Source organism: Lolium perenne, chromosome 7 (assembly GCF_019359855.2).
Source record: "Lolium perenne isolate Kyuss_39 chromosome 7, Kyuss_2.0, whole genome shotgun sequence".
Classification (NCBI taxonomy): Eukaryota; Viridiplantae; Streptophyta; class Magnoliopsida; order Poales; family Poaceae; genus Lolium; species Lolium perenne.
Window position 1 is genome coordinate 164,257,190 of NC_067250.2, and position 11,591 is coordinate 164,268,780.

The 11,591-nt window shown below is 47.6% G+C and overlaps 1 long non-coding RNA gene across 2 annotated transcripts; it reads right to left on the reverse strand.

The window, feature by feature from the left end:
- Positions 1-7,839: 7,839 nt before the first annotated feature.
- On the reverse strand, positions 7,840-11,591 carry LOC127300978 (uncharacterized). Of its 2 annotated transcripts, XR_007851747.2 has the most exons (6): positions 11,255-11,590; positions 11,069-11,165; positions 10,827-10,903; positions 9,869-9,943; positions 9,602-9,714; positions 7,840-7,904 (listed from the first exon to the last, which is right to left on the reverse strand). It is a non-coding gene; the product is annotated as an uncharacterized lncRNA (long non-coding RNA). The 2 variants fall into 2 exon arrangements; XR_007851746.2 differs by having other exon boundaries at positions 11,069-11,591.

The following is an 11,591-nucleotide window of genomic DNA, read 5'->3' on the forward strand; positions in this document are numbered from 1 at the left end:
GGTGGTGTCCGAAGGCCACCCCGTATCACGTTGTCTTCTAGCTTGAGCTTTTTGTGCTTGTCGTTGCCGCTCTTGTTCTTCAAGTGCTTGTTGTTCATTGCGGAGACGCTCTTGTTCCCTTGCTCGAACTAGCTCTTGATCATGTCGAAGGCGTTCTTGCTCTTGTTGGAATTGAGCATTGAGGTTCTCTTGGTGAAGGCGCTCTTCTTCAATGCGTTGACGTTCATGGACAAGTCGAAGTTGAGCTTGCTCCGCTTCTTGAGCTTGTTGGTGAAGCACTTGGACATCCACATTATGGTGGCGTGGGTCTTCATTAGAATCATGGCGAGACGGTGTAGGAGCACTTGACCTTGAACTATGAGAGCGCGAAGACCTTGAGTGGTGTCTTCTCTCTTCTTGACGGTTGAGTGTATGGAGGATATTGTCCAACGCCGTCTTCATTTCCCTTGTCTCTTGACCTTGTATGGAAAGTGTGGCCTTCAACTCATTGCCTTGAGTTTCAATCTTCTCATTGAGGTCTTGAACTTGATTGTTGAGGTCATTCCTTTGCACTTGAGCTCTTTCTTCATAGCGGACATTGGTATCCTTGAGCATGGCTTCAAATTGATTTAGCTTGGCGTGGACGGCTTGAGTAGCTATCCAATGTTGGTGCCGCGTCATCGGTAGTTGGTTCCCTTCTCCACTAGACATGGTTACAACTAAAACAAGAACTATGTGGTGGGTGGTTAGGAAAGACTACCAAGAATGTCAAAACTTGCAAACCAAAATCGAAAAGGTGTTTCAAGACGGAGGGCAACCGATATGTATGCACACACACAAAAACAAAAACTCTATATGGTGTTAGGTATGGATGTGGAAAGCCAAATCGAAGAACCAAACGAAAAGTCTATTGTCAAAAGTGGGTAAGATCCAAAAGACACAAGTCAAAGGCGGTGATCACAAAAGGCATACACAAGGAGGAACACACGCGTGGGACAAAATGGGGTTAGCGCGACTTGGAAAATGAGCAAGAACAAAATGGTCCTAACGAAGACTACTAGCTCGGTGTCACGCTAACGCAAGAGAGACTGTGGCTTGGTTGCAAAATTGAGAAGCAACAAGATTTGCGCAAGACGCCTCTCTTCTCTTTTCTCTCTTTTGCTTAAAAGCTTTGGACTCTTTTGTGTATAGGTGACACTCACACACTCTTTTGTTTTTCTTTTTGTATTTTTTTTCACTATGTAAGGATACTACTATCTATGTAAGTATGTCACACTTCTTTTGCTTATCTTTTCACACGAGCTTGCTTCGAAGCTTTGCTCAACACACGCACACCCTCACGGTCGGGACGCTTGCGCAATGCTTCGCAACACTAGAAAGCCACTCTCGGTAGGAAAGGTACGCAAAAGAGGCTAGGGTTACAAGTTAGGAGCAAGTTATACCACTTGATGATGGTGGCCGACGATCTTGAACTTGCTATGGTGGAGGTGTCAAATGAACCGCTTGGATCCTCGGGGTGCCGTCGCCGTTGTCGATGTTGCGGAAGCTTTGTGGTAGCTGAAATGGCACTAAAACCGAAGTCCAAACACAAGGGGGTTAGTACCAAAACGAAAAACGAAGGTTGCTGTCAAAATTTTGGCCAGGCGGAAGTTCCGGTCCTGAGGGGCGGAACTTCCGGTCCCCGGGTAGAACTTCCGGTCCTCCGAGGCGGAACTTCCGGTCGCAATCAGATCTGCGGGCTGTTCGTCGATTTGGGCGGAAATCCGGGCCGAAATCCTTCGAATTCGAGGAAAATTTGGCACTAAAAGCTGTGGGAAGGTGGGGGAATTGCAGATCAACACCAAAGGCAAGTTTCTATTGGAGCAAAACCACAAATAACTCAACAAATCGAGAGATCGATCCAAGGCCAATTTGGGGCTATGTTTTGGGAAATTTTTTGGAAACTTTTTTGGGCGAAATTGGTGGAATTGGGGGATGTGGGGGTCAAATCCGTGGCAACCAAAGAGCTGCTGATACCATATGATAAGGGCTAAGCCCAAGGATGTGCCCGATCTTCACGGATTTGGGTGGAACTCGTGGGGGTAGGTGGATGAATGCGATGAACATGAAGAACGCGAGGGGGAATCGCGGGGATACAACACACACACGCACACAAACCGGTTTTCCCTCGTTGGCCCGATACACCAACTCGATAGAGGTTGCGAGAAAAGACCTTCCGGTAGAAGTCCCGCAAAGAGATCGACAAATCGAAGCTCGCAAGATCTAGAAGGGTGAAAAGACCGGAAGGTTGATAGAAGTGCAAGCAAAAGACCAAATAGGTAGAAGTGCAAGCAAAAGATCAAACAAACGGTAGAAGTCACCAAAGAGATCTTGACAAGTCGATAAGGAGCCCGGGTGGGTACAAGATCAAAGATCTAGGTAGGGTTCCCACAAGGGTGAGCTAAGCTCAGGTTTAATTTCACCTCAAGTCTAATCTCAGATCTGAGCCAACAAGGCTATTTATAGGTGGGGGCGAAGGGTTAAGTTACACGCTGAAAAGTGCTGTCTTGCTGAAGTTCGATGGGGCGGAAGTTCCGGTCATCTTGGGCGGAAGTTCCGGTCAGGGGCGGAAGTTCCGGTCCTGAGGGGCGGAAGTTCCGGTCGGGGCGGAAGTTCCGGCCAAGTTCCGGCCTTGTTCCGGAATTCCGCCATTGTCCCGCGGTAGCATCCAGTATGGTTTTCGCGGACTTTCGGAACTTGGGCGGAACTTGGGTGGAAGTTCCGGTGGGCGGAAGTTCCGGTCCTCTGGGGCGGAAGTTCCGGCTGGATCCTCTTTCCTGGGCGCTGGAAGGCATCTTGAGGGCATCTGGCCGGAAGTTCCGGTCCTGGGGGGCGGAAGTTCCGGCCTGAGTGTTGTAGCTCCATCTTCATCCTTTCCAGCTCTCTCTTCATTGGCTTGGTCTCCATGGCTCGCTTCTTGGTCGATGTACCTGATTGAGCATAGGGTATTGGCATGAAGTAGCAATCCATCCAAAGGGGTGTCAAAGGCGTACGTGGAGAGGAGCGAATTCACCTCTTGGTGTAGGGCTTGGGCTCGAGCTCGTGTCATTGGACCACGAGGAGGGCTTGTCGGTCTTGATGTAGTATCGACCTTGGGTAGGGCTACATCAGTTGGGCTCCAAAAATCGTCAAAAATTGAGAGTAGACTATGTGGAGTATTTGGGGGATACTGTTAAAATTTGGAGTCAAACGGGTTCCAGAAAGTTGTCAAAATTAGGGGCAAAAAGTGGAGTCAAAATTGGCCGAAATTTGGGTCAAAGTTGCGAAATCCGGTCATGGGGCCGGTTGGACCGGATCCTGGGCCGGACCATCCGGTTGCCGCCCGGTTGGCACCCGGTCCGAGCAATTTTTTGCGAGATATCCGACGTGACGCCCGGTTTTGCTCCGGTTTCAACCGGATTTTGCGTGGGGTGCTGTGCAAGTGGAAATTGGATGGGGCCAAGCAGAGCAGTGGGGCGAGCGGGCGTGTAGATTGATTTGGCCGGCGGCGTGCGTGCAGGGTGTGTAGCGGAGCAGCGCACGGTGGTTGAGCGGGCGCGGGGCTGAGGCCGATTGGGCCGGCGTCCAGCTGAGGTGCGGCCTGGAGTGGGGCTCGGCCAGGGGCAGGCAGCGAGGCGAGCTGCTAGCTTGCTACGAGCGCAGTGGTGATTGGCGGCAGAAACGCGAGCAGGGGCAGCGCGGAAGTGGAGCCAGAGGTGGAGCTTGCGACGACTGTGCGGGTGGGAGGTTGCAGTGCACAGTGGAGGTTGGCCTGGGCGATGGGCGCGGGCGGCGGCCTGGGCGATGGGCGCGGGGAGGCGCAAGGGCCGGCGGTGGTTGATGGCGCTGAGCGGGACGGTTGGGCCGGCCGGTGTGGCGTGGCTCTGAGCGGAGGCAGGCTGTGACGAGGTCTAAGACCCCGTGTGTGGCCCGATCTCGCGGATTGACTTCGAAACCAAGGGGAGAGATGGGAGAACGCGAGGAACACGAAGAACACGACGAACACGAGGAACTCCGAGACTCACGCACGCACACCAACCCGATACACCCGATGCTTACCTCCGTGGCTCGATGGACCACGCCAATAGAATCTCCGAGGAAGAGGCACGTGGCAGAATTCCCGGAGAGAGATTGGGGTTGGAGAGGAAGAGCTTGGTGAGGGAGAGAGAGTAACTTGTACTAGAATCTCACTCAACAAGATCAAAGTCAACAACCAAGGTGCCTTGATTACAGAGGGATGATACCCAAGGGAGACCAAGCTCAAAGGTAGGTTTGAGTTCAAAACAAGTCTAAGGGGTAAGGAAGGGGTCCAGGCTACTTATATAGGCACACATGGCCAGCAAGGGCGAACAGGTACGCGAATGGATAAGTTAAGGCAGTTTGGTGGGTCATTCCCGTCAGATCCGGTTTGGGTCCGGTCTGACCGGGCCTGTGACCGGGCTGTCCGGTCGTGGGTCCGGTTGACCGGGCGCAAACCGGGAATCTGCGAAGTTTCCGGTCTTCGTCCGGTACGAGGGAGCTGCGCCGGTTTGCGCCTGGTTGACCGGGCCTGTGACCGGGGCGTCCGGTTGTGGGTCCGGTCGGACCGGGTCCTGGACCGGCCAGCGTCCGTCTCTTCCTTGGAGCGCTTCGAGCGACATCGGCTTCGGCTTCATGATCATCTCCATGTTCAGCTGCTTCTCTCCTTCCCTTGACCTTGGCTTGTCCTCCTCTCTGTGGTCTTGATGCGCCTTGTACCTAATGACACATAGCACATCGGCATGAGGTAGCATTCCATCCAAATGGGTACCAAGATCAAGGGTGGTGAGGAGCGAGTTCACCTCATCATGTAGAGCTTTCACTCGGGCTCGTGTCATCGGTCCACTTGGGGGACTTGTTGGTCTTGGTGTAGCGACGTCGGTGAGCGGGGCTACATCATCTCCCCCCCTTGGGGAAGAGTCGCCCTCGACTCTTGTTCCTCCTCACCGACGGTGTAGTCCATGACGGTTGTCCCATGTTGTGGTAGAGGGATAAAGTCGCGGCTGAAGAAGAACTTGGGGAAAAACAACTTGCAAATGGAAAGCTTGGGCATGCCAATTTGGTGATCGGCGAACAAGAGGCTCTCAATCAAATACGAAGCATCAAGTCGTTTCTCCAAGAGGCATTTGGCAAAAATGGGAACCAAAAGAGTGTCGATGTATCCAAAATTTGGTAGGGCAAAAATTTGTGCATGTAAATGTTTCCATTGTAAATTGTCAAAAATGTGATGTGTAGCATTGTCCCACACAAATGGAACAATCAAAAGGCAAGTATTAGCGGCAAAATTTTGGGCAAAATTGTTATGTGCAATGGCAAAGAGATGGAAACTTCTAGCTTGGGAAAGTATGGTTGGTGTGAGCCAAGTATGGGTATCCTCAAGTGTCAAAGAATCCATTTCAATTGCCAAAGATGAAATGAGAAATCCAAAGAAGAGCAACTTTATGAGTGACATGTGGCACAAGATGCATAAGGTGTCTCTCACATGTATGACATGGTCCTTGAGATTCTCGGAATGTATGATGATAACATCAAGACATACAACAACCATTGTGCCAACAAGATGTGTCAAGATATGTTGCATAAGAGGCAAAAGAGGTGACGAGGCATTGGTCCAAACCGGAAGCTCGACAAGACAAGCCGGAAACACACGAGGGCAAAGGCGTTTGGGAACATACCCTTTGGCGTGAATCCCATGGGTTGGATCATGTATCTCGTCCGTGTTGGGGTAGCTCTCAATTGCGCGTTTCGTGAGCTCATGCTCCGTAGCGGTGGAAGTTGTCATTCGGGTACCTATACACACAAAAGAGAAAACAAAAAGCGTGTGTGCATGGTAGAGGAACACATCATCCATCATGATGTTCCATGACTTGTGCACATCACCATTAGTGTCAAGCAAGATAGTATGAAATGCATGGCGATGGTGCATATGGCAAGAAGGTGTATTCATGGCATGTGGTAACTCATGATCATCAAAAAGTGAGAAGGCTATGGGGGCCATCTCGTGGACAATGAAATAAGCATTCTTGCATACCAAGCATAAGAAAGAGCAATTGTTCACAATCTTGGATGCGAGGATCATGGAATGGTGAAAACATTTTGGGCAAAGCATGTTCAACATGTTATCCTTGTTGTCGACAACCCTATGTAAAGAGGAAGTGTTCGTCAAGGGTGGCACAACACAAGTATTATCATAATCATTATCATGGCAAGCAAGCGTGGAAAACGTGAAACTCTCATAGCATGGCATGGTCATGGTATCACAAGCATTCACTTCCACATGATCAACAATGTCAACAAGCAAAGTATCGCATGGGAAAATGAAAGTAGCATGTGAAGTAGCAAATGTATCATCGAGATCATGCATGCATTCATAAGTCATCATGTCCACTAGTGGGACCATGGCATCATCAACACCTATGTTGTTACCTTTGTAGGTCGACTCATTTGAGGTAGGTGTTGTGGAAGTAGGAGGATCCATGTTGTCGACATGTCCGTCTTGAAGCAAGCATGGTGAGATATCATCATCTTCATGCACCATGTACATCATCTCCATGAGCGGGAACTCGTCCTCCGTGGAACCTAGTGCAACATAAGAAGACACAAACGAGGGAGAGGTTAATGTGTTAGCAAATGCGATGTCCTCCATGGACCTATCATCTAACTCTCTCAACTCACTTTGTGTATCACTCATGTCCTCCAAACGGAAGCACTCAAACTCACATATGGGGTGGAAGTCACTCAACTCACTATCACTCTCACTCAAGTGGGCTAAGTGGCTCTCATGCTCACATGGGATTGGTACCAACTCATCAATGAAGCCTAGGGGAGTAGGCTCGACTTTCTCATCTCCATGCGCCTCCTTGGTTGAAGGGAAATTCCCATGCTCAACCATCTCAACTCCATGCGCCTCCATAGGTGAAGGGAGAATCCCATGGTCACCATGCTCAACTCCATCGCCTCCCAAGTCATCCTCAAGCGGTGGCGTCGTAGTGTCGTAGAGAGCTAGGCTCCGATCTACATCATCCTTGACTTGACCTTGTAGATCTCCATCTTGAAGTGTGGGCGCAATAGGCATCTTGGGGACTTGTTCTTGTAGCTTGTCGAAGTAGAGCGTCTTGGCACTTGGCGTTGTGCATTGCCATGCCACGTGACCCTTGGCCTTGCACACCTCACATAGGAGATTGGGACATTCCCGTGGAGGGTGGCCTTGTTGCTTGCACTTGTAGCATCGGAGTCCATAGGCATGTGACGAGGTAGGGGCCATTGTGGTGGTGGCACAAGAGGGAGAAGTCGCCTTATGAGGAAGGTCTTCTTGATGTGCACTTGCCATCCTTGGAGTGGTGGACACCCTATGATGGTGTTTGTTGCCTTCATGTCGAGGCTCTCGTCGTCGTGCTTCATCACCATGTCTTGATGAGGGTCGTCGAAGATCCTTGGGGGATGTTGGTCGATGGCGATCATGAAGTGGCTTGTGGCGGCGAAGCTCATGTGGTGACGTATGTCGATGTAGACCATGAGGTGGTAGTGGTCGACGACTATCATGAGATGGTGTGAGTCGATGACTGTGGGGACCCCGGACTAACGGTCCGAAATTCCCTGTTATGTATACAGTTCACGATCCCATGATCAGTGCGCCGTGAACACATAACCGAACTGATATCAAATTACACCATCCATTACAAAGCGGAGAAAGAAAATTACAACATGGTCACATGACCCATACTTACATAATAGCCTCGAAGGGCTAACTAAACATCAGAGTAGCATCATCACTTCAAGAAGCAGCACCCAAGTCATCTGCCATAACCCTACAGTAACCGATCGGGAAGACGTTCCTAGCTCGCATAGACGTCGTCAACTCCTTCTTCATCCATCGTGTTCCTCCAAGTCTGGCCAAGTAAATAGCCAGGGACAAAGCCGTGAGTACATTTGGAATTGTACTCGCAAACCATCAAGAAAGATGCTAACAGAGCTAACTAAAAGAGACAAGAGAGGAAGAATAGTTTCTCTTGTGGATATAGCATGTGAAAGAGAATCAGTTTCTCTTGTGGATAAAGCATGCCGGCATCTCAAGTGATGCGGACACTTTGGTGGTCCTATAACATCTCTATATCTTTATTGGAGAAGATACTTCAAAAGATAGACTACGACATCTCTATATCTTTATTGAAGAAGATTCTTCAAAAGATAAACTATGACATCTCTACATCTTTATAGAAGAAGAGTTCCTCTACATGAAAACACTAGGAAGGGTCACCCAATTTTTGTTTCATTTTCCTCAACCATCTCCACATGGTCGGCACAACATCTTTCCCGTACCCTTCCGGTACTTCCAACACACGCATTTCCTTTGGAAATCATTTTCAAAACCAAAACTCGACACAGCTCGGTAACGGCCATCCCAACCGTCCATGACCGCGGACACGGCTATTCGAATAGTTTTGACTCTGCAGAGTTTGCAGACTTTCACCACAACTATCCGGATACCTATCGTGTGGGCATCATCCCCGCATAACGACATATGCCACGACGGATACCCGGACATAACCTTTCGCCCATTCGACTTAACACGAGGTCCTACCCTATGGAGTATGTACCTCCCCGGCACCGTGGCAGCTCACCTCCTCTTGAGCGTGGCTCCACCGCCAAGCCAGGAGACCCATAGTGTCTTCCGGACGGGTCAGCCCCGAAGGCCTCCCGTTATACTATTGTCCCAACCATGACAACCCGGACTCGGGGGTAACCGTACCCTTGTATAGTTGTGCGGTGCCTCATGCTAAGAAGAACAAACGTCAAGTTAAGCCCCGTGCCCACGTTGGAGTAGCTATGGTTGCGCTGTGTAATTGTTCCGGGCGAATACAAAGAACCATGTGTCGTTTTTCTCAAAACTCAACTCACACACACACATTCCTTTTCTCAACCATCTTTGACAAGATCCTTTTTGCCTTTATAAACCATACACTTGGGTAAGGTTAACTCACCCAAGGTTTTCATAAACATTTACAACAAGGTAAACCTTGAGGGGTTCCCAACCTATAGTTTCATGAGTTGAACTAGTATTGCACTACGGCCGAGATGAGAGTCATCCCGCCATAGATGAGGTATAAAGGGGTAGTGGAGTGGATCATACTTGCTTAAGTTAAGCATGTATTATGACAACACAAGGAGGAATATACTCTCAGATTTGTGGTGCTAACTACACAACTTAGATAGTGGAGTGTCACTATCCAACATATTCTCCAAGATGGTACCCGCCATACTCCTCTCAAGTTGAGAATACACCAAGATCATGACAATGATACCTCTATACTACAAATGGGGTGGGTGTGGTGTAAGTTACTATCTTGAGATGGAACATGCTCAAGTTGAGCATACAAGATAACCAAGTGGGATAGCACGGCCATGCTACCATGCATCCCATAACACAAAGACAAATAGTGGAGCATCACCACTAGGGAGTACCCCACTTGCAAACACACATAGATGACATAAATAGAGATAATAACACACGTAGAATGAAGGTGCTTTGAACATCAACAAATGACATCCAACTAGACACCGGATCAGAGATCAAAAGATGGCTTGCCTTGGCTTATTTGTCCCTGTACTTCTTCAACTCTATCAATATAAGAATCCCAACAATATAAATAAAATCCTTGTCCAATTCCACTTCTTCTTCTTCTCCGGAATTGCTCGCGTCTATCGCCGGAAAATATAAAAAGGAACACAATCAATCACATTGCACCAACAAAACAAACATACAACAACCATAATTTAACCATTCAATAAAGAGCTACCATACAAAGGACTTATAGATACCACAAACAACTTAAAGAAAACCCATGTTATTTACCTAGTAAAGGTATGAGAGTATCACAACTTAGAAATTGCCTCTCTCGGTTATCACCATGGTATAACCCAACATCCCCTGGTAGATAACATCATAAAGAGGACAAGAGCATTAGTTTGACATCAAATACATTCACAAAACATTTTCAAGCATTTTTGGAAAAGTAGAAAACAGTTTTCCTAACTTAGTTTGCTCACATAACACCACACAAGAATAGGAAACAAATAATATGCCCTACCATTTGAAAACTTAAGCAAAACAAAAGAGCTGATGTTAACTTGCAGAGGTTTTGTTTTGCAAGCATGAAACAAAGGTTGCCCATTTCTACTAAAAAGAATTGGTCAAGGGTTTTAAATAAACCGAAAAGTTTTGCTTCAACAAAGCATGTCACACATATACATTACTAACAGCAACAGAAATGTATGAACAGAGACTAATAATATTTTTCCTAGATGGCCAGTACTAATACAAGACTAACCCAATTGGAATCACCCAAAACTATGAACCCTACAAATTTAGGAATTTCTTTGAATCTGACTGTACAGAAAACAAGATCTGTAAGCCATAAATCATAGAAAAATCCTAAAAATATGAGACCACTGGCATTTGAAAGATAATTAAACAGAGATGCATACACAATTGGATTTGGGTTCAAATTGTTTCTGAAACTCTCACAAATGGATTGACAAGGTTACTGCATGTTTGTACCATTTGCTTTCTCTCTGGAGTTACAGAACAGATAAAGGTGTGAAACTTGTTTGAGAAGATTAAGAAAACATTCAGTAATCCTACATAATTGGAATCACTCAATTAGGTTCAAAAATGGATTTTTGGTGATTTAAAAGCTAACAGCCAAGTCTGCAGAACACACATAACAAGTTTAATTCACCCAAAATCTTACATAACTCATAAAAATATGAGGTCAGGTGCATCTGAAAGGTATTGAAAAGCTGGTTCTTACCCAATTGGTTTCATTCAAACATTCGTTCCCAAGCTCCTGGTTTAATTCGACAAAGTCAGATCTGACCAGATCTTGAACTGTGAACCATTTCAGTTTCAGGAGGTCAATCGAAGTGAAACCACCTCCAAAATGATGGTATTGAAGAGGGCTTTCACCTACAGTTGAGTTTGCTCAAAAAGGTTTCGTAAAACGGAACAAATCTAACAAACAGTGAATCTGCATGTTTACAGAACTTTATTTACCACGGACAATCCGTAACGAATTTGAGGATGAGACCAACGCCAAGTTGTAGATCTTTTCCGTATCTATCTGCGGAACTTTGAATCACTCGATTTGGATCTGCGCACGAGATTTGGTGGATTTTACAAGTTCGTACCAGAATCTGAAACAGCAAGATAGCAGAAATTACTGCAAGGATTTGGACGAACTTTGCTCAAGAACTTCAGATCTAAGGATAGCTCAAGCTTCTCCATGCTTGGAACAACATGCACCTGCATCAAGATCCAATCTTAGCAATGGAGGAAGAGGAAGAGGAGAGAAAACCATCTAGGGTTGGGGAGAAGAAGGAGAGGGAGGCTCTCATGGTGAGGAGGAGCTTGAGGGAGGAGGGAGCTTCATCTTGGAGTGCCTTCCATGGCCATGGCCGGCCATGGGAGCAAGGGGCAGCAGCATTTTCGTGGGGGAGAGGTAGAGGAGAGTGTGAGGGAGTGGAGTGTGAGAAAAATGACCAAAGGAGGAGGGAGTGGCCGGCCAAGGGCCAATTTA